We start from the raw sequence: 7,652 nt of genomic DNA, 5'->3' as shown, positions 1-7,652 counted from the left end.
AGGAAGTTGGCGATGCCTGGTTACAGCGGTGGTTTTATGGAGAAAAGGCAGCAATAGGATGTATAATAGGATTGTCACAGACACCCGAAACATGAGGCCAGTGTTCCTACAGACACTGTGATGCATTCACGATAAAGCTTCACTTGTGAGACACAGACGAGTGCATGGTCCTGGATTCAATCCTTGCCACCAAAATAAATCAATGAAATAGGCACTGAAATAAATCAATAGAAAAAGCACAGCAAGAGATTAAGAGCACCAACAAAACAGATCTACTAACAATCTGCTTCCATATAGTGTTTAAAACATGTTGCTGGACTGGTGCTCTACCACTTGAGGTACACCTCCACTTCTGGCTTTTTGCCAGTTAAGTGGAGATAAAGAGTCTCATGGGTCTGTTAGCTTCAGCTGTCTTTGAACCACCATCCTGGTTTAATATAGTAGGAAATTAATACCAAGTTCCTGCATGCAGCAAGGATTCTTGACTGACTTGTGGAAGGGAAGTTTCTAGAAAGAACCAATGGGCAGGAGGCAGAAGCCTTGACCAGGGTCCTGGGGATGAATTCGCTCGGAGGCCCATCTTGTCTCTGACTTCCTGCACTCAGGACACCGGCTCAAGCCACCATATGTTTAACTGGCTGGCCTTGGGTCTAGTACGACCTTGTGCTGGTGGAGGGCACTGACCACAGGACCCTGCCACATCCAGGCCACGACCAGGCTCTTCTGGGCTGGAGGGGCTAGTCTGCCTCTGACGACATCACCCAGGAGCCACTTTTCCAAATGGATCACAACCTTGGTGAGCAGATGTCTGGGAGATACGCCACGCTGCCAGGCCTGCTGGCTAGGCAGGACTGAGGGGTTCTGGTGGGTAGACCGTGCACAGGACAGAGTGTACCCAGGAGCCACCTCTTCATGGTCACCTCCCAGGCTGATTTCCACCTCCAGGTGTTGACAACCTGCTGTCCAGCCAGGCCCATGGCCAATTAGTAACCAGGCAACAGAGGCATCTGAGTCTGCTGCTGTCCATCCACAAAGGGCGACTCAGAAACAAAGGGCTTCGTACCAGGAAAGAGATTGATCAGAGAACATCACCCTGGAAACAGCTTAATTTTTAACCCCAGGGCACGGAACCTTCTGTTCCCTTCCTTGGGCCCAGGGTACCTGGGACTTGGTTACTATGGGGAGCAAGAAGAGCTATGTAGGGTCCTGGATACCCTGAAATGGAGCTGGGGACTTTCAGGTTTCCCAGCTGGCCTTCTGGGGGCAGTCGGCACTGACCTAAGCAGTGGAGAGCAGTGATTAAGAGCAGTGATTGCAGTCCTGGCAGGGTGAGGGGGTGCGCATGCAAAGACCTCCAGCACTCAAGCCATCGCCTCCAATCCTGGCACTCTGTACCCTTTGCTGGGCTCAGTGACCCAGTGAAGCTGCCATGGTCCTCGCCCCTGCCCTGGGCAGTGCCTGCGCAGCCCTAGCCCTTGTGTCTAGAGAGACGTGCCTCAATGCTGCAAAGGCTCAGGCTGTGGAATGAATGGATGACTGAGTGAATAAAGGGATGAATGTGTACCATAGTAGTGGAGCATGGTTTTCTTTCTAGTTCTGTCTCTCTGATGTCATTAATTCAAAGGTAGCTTGCTATAAACTAAGTTGTATTCTTTCAATATAGAAGTCAATAAGAAAGCTATTACCTCTGGCTATTAGATGAAAACTCATCTTCACTGAAGGATGGTGCCTAAATTCCTCCCTCCCTCCCTTCCTTTTTCCTTCCTTTCTTCCTTCTCTCCTTCCCTCCCTCCTTTCTTTCCCTCCTTCCCTCCTTTCCCTCTTTCCCCTCTAGATGGATGTGTACAGTTAGATATAAAAACTTCCTGTCTTCATTCTTTTCATATGAAAAGGCTTCCATTTGCTTTACGTTGCTGGAATCTTGACTTCATGGTGATTTCTATCAGAGGTGTGAGCCTACTTTTCTCTCAAGGCCTTTGAAGAGACTTCTGTGTTGCATGTGTGGCAGGAAGCCACCAGCCTTCACAAAGCAGTCTCAGTGTGGTGGACAACAGCGTGGATCGTCGCTGAGCTCTCTGTAGTGGACAAACGGGGCAGGGGAGGGGGACAGCCAGGCTGTGAGGGGTGGAGGGGAGGGGAGGGGATGGGAGGGCAGCCAGGCTGTGAGGGGAGGGGAGGGGACATGGCCCACCCCATGCTCCCTGCCTGTGGCATAGCTCTCCGACAGGGAGGGAGGTGCGGTGGCCTGATCTTTAATAAGGAAAGCCAGCAGCACCCCCCTTGCTTTGGGGCTCCTTGAACCAGAGGCCAGGGTGGAGTGAGGTGAAGACCCCCCCACCCCCAGTACATTCTGCTTTTATACATTTTTAAAAAGGGCAATTAGCAAGCATGACATTTTCATCTGACTTTCTCAGGAAGGACCATGTTAAATAAGACAGAATATAAATGAGGGATGCTGGGGGATGCAGGCCTAAGAGACAAATGTTTTGCTTTTTGTTGTTGTTGTTGTTTTGTTTTTTTGGCACAGGGCATTACTAGGTGGCCCAGGCTGGCCTGAAGCTTCTGATCCTCCAGGCCTTGCCATCACACTGGCCCACCATGGCTGCAGAATGTTTGTTGGTAGTTATGACTGACGGGTTGCTAGCCCTGGGTTGCAGGACATCATCAACCCTGGCCCTGAAGGAGGGTACTGAGCCTCCCCTGCCCCCCCCCCCAAGTTCCCCTTCCTACGCATCTGAAAGAACCAGAAGCCCGTGACTCAGTAATAGCAGCCCATTCCCCTAACCCTCAGATCCTCTGCCCAGATAATGAAGCAAATCCTGGCTGACAAGAGCATGGTGTGTCCGTTCTGCTGAGTCAGCACCTGTGTCACCTGCTCCCTCTAGTGATCAGAGACTGGCTGATCTGTGTCCTAGTGTGTGGGTGTATGAGAGTCTGTGTTGATCAGGTGCCAAGACAAGTTGGAATGGTGCAAATATCTCTTCTGCACAGGGAATATGACTGCATTTTCTCACTATCCCTCTTTCCTTCCATTTATGTGCCCCTGCTCATGCCCCTTACCCCAGAACATGTTTCAGTTTCCTGATAGTCATTTCGTTCAACAGTTTGTTAGTTGTTCAGAGAAGTTACATCTTTGGACTCCTCCCCAAGGATAGTGTCCTTTTGTCAATTTGTTGGTGTGTATATAACCCTCTATGTTATCAATCTAGCTTTAACATATGAAACACACGCCATTGATCTCTCTGAGACTGACTGACTTCTCTTAACATAACTTGTTTTCTAGGTCTACCCATTTCCTTGCAAAAGGCATAATGTAAATATTTCTTAAAGAAAGAAATAACTGGGGCTGGGAATATGGCCTAGTGGCAAGAGTGCTTGCCTCCTACACATGAAGCTCTCGGTTCGATTCCCCAGCACCACATATATGGAAAACGGCCAAAAGGGGGCGCTGTGGCTCAGGTGGCAGAGTGCTAGCCTTGAGCGGGAAGAAGCCAGGGAAGGTGCTCAGGCCCTGAGTCCAAGGCCCAGGACTGGCCAAAAAAAAAAAAAAAAAAAAAAAAAAAAAAAGAAAGAAAGAAAGAAAGAAAGAAAGAAAGAAGTAACTGGAAGCACTCTGTGGTCAGAGGCAACAGGAGGCTTTAATGAGAAGAGGCTTTGGTAGCCATTCTCTGTGATATCCCATTTACTTAAAAGATCACTGAAATTTTGGTAGTCTAGTGGTGGTTCAATTAAGTGTCTAATTGGTGAATGCGCATCTCTGGAGTGTGGTTTCTCAGCGGGGGGGGGGGGGGGGGTTCAGGTTGTCCTGTCCTCCTCTGTGGAGTCTCAAGACCAGCAGGAACCATGGATTGTGTTTGCAGAGCTGGCTGGGGTACTCTGGAGATAAGCATTCTGTGTGTGCTGGAAGATGATTGCATTACAGAGCTCATAAACCCATCTGCAGCGGGGCCTAAATTGGGCCTTGGAGCTCAGAACATGGTCACAGCTAACTCAATTAAGACATCAAGCCGGAAGCCAGGTTGGGCAGTAAATTAATTTTTAATCCATGGATGTGGCTCACTTTTGACCGTCTTCAGTGCACCTCTACCTGGTGGCTGCCAATCAAGATGTCAAGTCAATCTTTACACTGGCAGCCCTCAGCCCTCCTCTAGCCCTGCCGCCAGCCCTGGTCCTGGCCTGTCCCCCGCTGGGCCCGCCCTCAGCCTGGCCTGTTCCTCTGGGCCTGTTCCCCCCTGGGCCCACCCTGTGCCCACCCCATGCCTGGCCTCTATGGTCTTGGTGATGTGGTTTGTCTGTCCAGTTTCACATAGGAGGGAGGAATTCTGTGGGCTGGACTGACTGTGAATCCCCATCTTGATGGCCACTGGCATCCTCCTTGCTGGCTGACCCACGCAGAGACCCTGGACAGTGAGGGTTGCCAGGTTCTGGTGCTCCTTTGCAGCCCACTGAATGCTCACTTGGGGTAGAGTCCAGCCGGTAGGCAGGGCTCGAGGGCAGGGAGGCTGCCTCTCTATGCAGCAGCAGACTGATTGATGTCCAAGAGCAGCTGGCAGACGCCCGGGTCTTTGCATAATTAACTCTGTGGTTTGTAAGTTTAAGGAACGTCTCAGCTTCTTCAAATCAGACACAATTATGCTTCTACTTAAAAAAAAAGTTTGTTAAGCAATGCTTGGAAAGTGTCATCCTATGCACAGGCCCCTGAAACCCTGGTCCCGTTGCTGGACAGGTGGGTGTCTCTGGGACCAGAGCTCTTCAGAGCTCTGCCATCTTTTGACAGGACAGCCATTGTCACTTGATGCTGGGAGCTCTGGGTGTGGACCACGTGCTCGTTTGTCAGAGCCTACTAGCCTGGCATTGGGGGTTTTGCTTCCTTGAGGTCTTTCTAGCCTCCCTGTTTTGCCATCAGTGCTGGGATTGAATCCAGGGACTTGTGCATGACAGGTGAGGGCTGTGCCACCGAGACATGGCCCCAGGCATGATTTTCCAAGACAGGGTTTCACTATGTATCCCAGGCTGGTCTCAAATTCGAGATCGCCCTATTTCAGCCTCCACAGAACTGGGCTATTGGTTGGAATCACTGTGGGTCCTTGGCTGATGCAATGGGTCCAGGGTAAGGGGCGATGGACGGCAGATCCTCAGATAGCAGGGGACATCATGGTACCAATCACATATCTCTGTGCTGGAGAATACTGCTAACATTCATACTGTGTGTGTGTACTCGCACGCATGTGCATGTGTATGAGAGTGAATCTTGTTCTGAAGGTTCTTGAACCTTAGTTGTAAGACCTTTTGGTGTTTAGCCATGTGCTCAGTGCAACCTTCAGGGGCTCCCTTCCTCCTCTTCCCCTCTTTCCTCCCCTCCCCACCTCCCGTTCAAGGATGTGCACATCTGTCTCCCACACAAAGCTCTCTGCCATCGCAAAGGCAATTGTGGCTGTTAATTATTCAAGGCAATTGGAAACGTTTGTTAAAAGATGAAATTTTAATAGACTGAGTTTAGCCTCCCAAACGGGAGGCTGTTCCACGATTCTGTCTGTGGCCTTGGGGACAGGACTCAGCGCTGATCTTGCTGGGGTCACAGTCACCAGCGCCTCAGCGCCTCCATGGGTTGCAACCACCACATAAAGGGGTGAGCAATGCAGGTGCAGTGCTGAGGGCTGGGACAGAGCACAGGATGGAGGAAGGGCAAGACCCCACAGGCTCCGCCCCAGCAGAGGGGGGCCATGGCTCCAGACTCCCATGGGTTCAGAGCACCCACACTGTGTGTGTGTGCACGCATGCACATGTGTACAGTTCTGGGACTTGAACTCAGGGCCTGGGTGCTGCCCCTAAGCTTTTCTGCTCAAGGCTGGCACTCTGCCATTTGAGCCACAGCGCCACTTCTCAGGGCATCCACTTTGAGATCTATCTCTGTGAGCTTCCATTGTATACCATCTCCTCTCAGATGGACTGGGCTCATGGTGGGCCAGGCCCTCAGCCCAGTGGACAGAGCAGGGTGCATGGTGGGCCAGGCCCAGCCCAGCAGATGGAGTGGGGTGCATAGTGGGCTGAGCCCAACCCAGTAGACAAAGCAGGTACATGATGGGCTGGGCCCTCAGCCCAGTGGATGGAGCCAGGTGCCTGCTGGCCAGGTCCTTAGCCCAGAGCTCTCCTCGCAGCCTCGCATTCCACGAGAGATCTGCACGGGGCTGTCACTGCTGGGGCGCCTGGCACCTGCAGCCCTCTGCTCACCGTGGTGGCCTAGAGCTGGGCTCAGCACCATGTTGGCTAGTCTGGGTCACCAGGGCACTGGGAAGTGCCTTCTCCAGGTCTCACAGCCAAGTCATTTCCAGATGGACTGAAGGTCCAGGTGCACAATGCGAAATTCCAGGCCTGTGAGCTGGTGGGGTGGGGGTGGGGGTGAACAGGGTGCAAGGAGCAGGGTGGGACAGGGCTGAGGGGGGCCATTGCTTCTCATTGATGCCCTTCCCAGCTGCCCTTCCCAGCAGCCCTGGGAGCAGCGCAGAGTGCTGGTGACCACATTGGTGGCAGGCAGGGCTGGCCTCGGTGGGGGCTGGTGAACCACACAGGCTGGAGTGAGGTTGAGGGCTTTCCTTTCCCCTGAGTTGAGTTCTGGGGCACAGGAACATTCGGTGAAGGAGGATCTCTGTTTACAGGAAGGAGAAGGATGTCTTGAGTGCCTCCATGAATGCTTTGTCTGAGAACTAAGAAATGTGCTGTTGCCAGGTGCAGGCAGCTCACGCCTGTTACCCCAGCTGCTCAGGAGGATGAGATCTGGGGACCACTGTTCAGAGCCAGCTTGAGCAGGAAACGTCCATGACACTCTTATTTCTAATTAGCCAGCAAAAAGCTGGAAGTGGAGCTGGGGCTCAAGTGTTAAAGTGCCAACCACAACCTTAAGTGAAAAAACTCAGGAGCAGTGAGTGCTCAGGTCCTGAGTTCAAGTCCCCCTGACCCCCATGTGTGTGTGTTCAGGACCATGTGTATATTTGGGCCTGAGTCTTTGGATTAAGGGGTCAGGTTTCCTTGCTGGGTGAGCTGCAGTCTTCCAGGCAGGTATCTTGGGGTGGTGTTGGTTCTGGAGTAGCTCGGGCTGAAAGTGAGTGTCTGGACACCGGTGTTTTGATCTCCCCATTTCTGATTAGCACGTCTGGTCTGATCTCTCAAGATCTGATCTCTTTGTTCCTGCCCTCCGGGAGCTGGGGCAGCGGACAATCTCCCTCTCTCCCTTTGTGTGCTTTGTACAAAAGCCTGGAGGAAATGAATATCAGGAGGAAATCCTGTCTCCAGCATTGCAAATCCCTCAGTGATGTCAGGTAGTGGATAAGAATTTTAATCCCACTGGGAGTGGGTTTAGCAAAGCTCTAGGGTGTCTTCTGCAGGCTCCATGGAAACTGGCAGGCCTCTCCCTCCTCAGGCCTCTCCTTCCTGCTAGTTTTCACAGTGAAGGTCGAGTCCACCCCCCCTTCCTGGCCTCAGCTTGGCTGGCCGCCCTCCCTACAGTTTGGGCTGCTTTCTGGGTGCAGGTCTTTGGCTACAAGCTCCCCACCTGCCCACTGCCATGGGAACCTACATGACAGTCTGGCTCCCGGTGTGACTCGTTTAGGACTTGGGGCTCCATTTATGGCCTGGGGTGTGTGCATATGACTCAT

General features: G+C 52.3%; 1 long non-coding RNA gene across 1 annotated transcript; it reads left to right on the top strand.

Annotated features, from left to right (window-relative positions):
* Window positions 1-359: 359 nt before the first annotated feature.
* LOC125347989 lies at window positions 360-6,868 on the top strand. The gene is made up of 3 exons (XR_007210286.1): window positions 360-393; window positions 5,990-5,995; window positions 6,727-6,868. It is a non-coding gene; the product is annotated as an uncharacterized LOC125347989 (long non-coding RNA).
* The last annotated feature ends 784 nt before the right edge of the window (window positions 6,869-7,652 follow it).

Source organism: Perognathus longimembris, chromosome 3 (assembly GCF_023159225.1).
Source record: "Perognathus longimembris pacificus isolate PPM17 chromosome 3, ASM2315922v1, whole genome shotgun sequence".
NCBI lineage: Eukaryota > Metazoa > Chordata > Mammalia > Rodentia > Heteromyidae > Perognathus > Perognathus longimembris.
The sequence above is the reverse complement of the archived record's forward strand: the minus strand, read 5'-3'. Positions and strand labels throughout refer to the sequence as shown.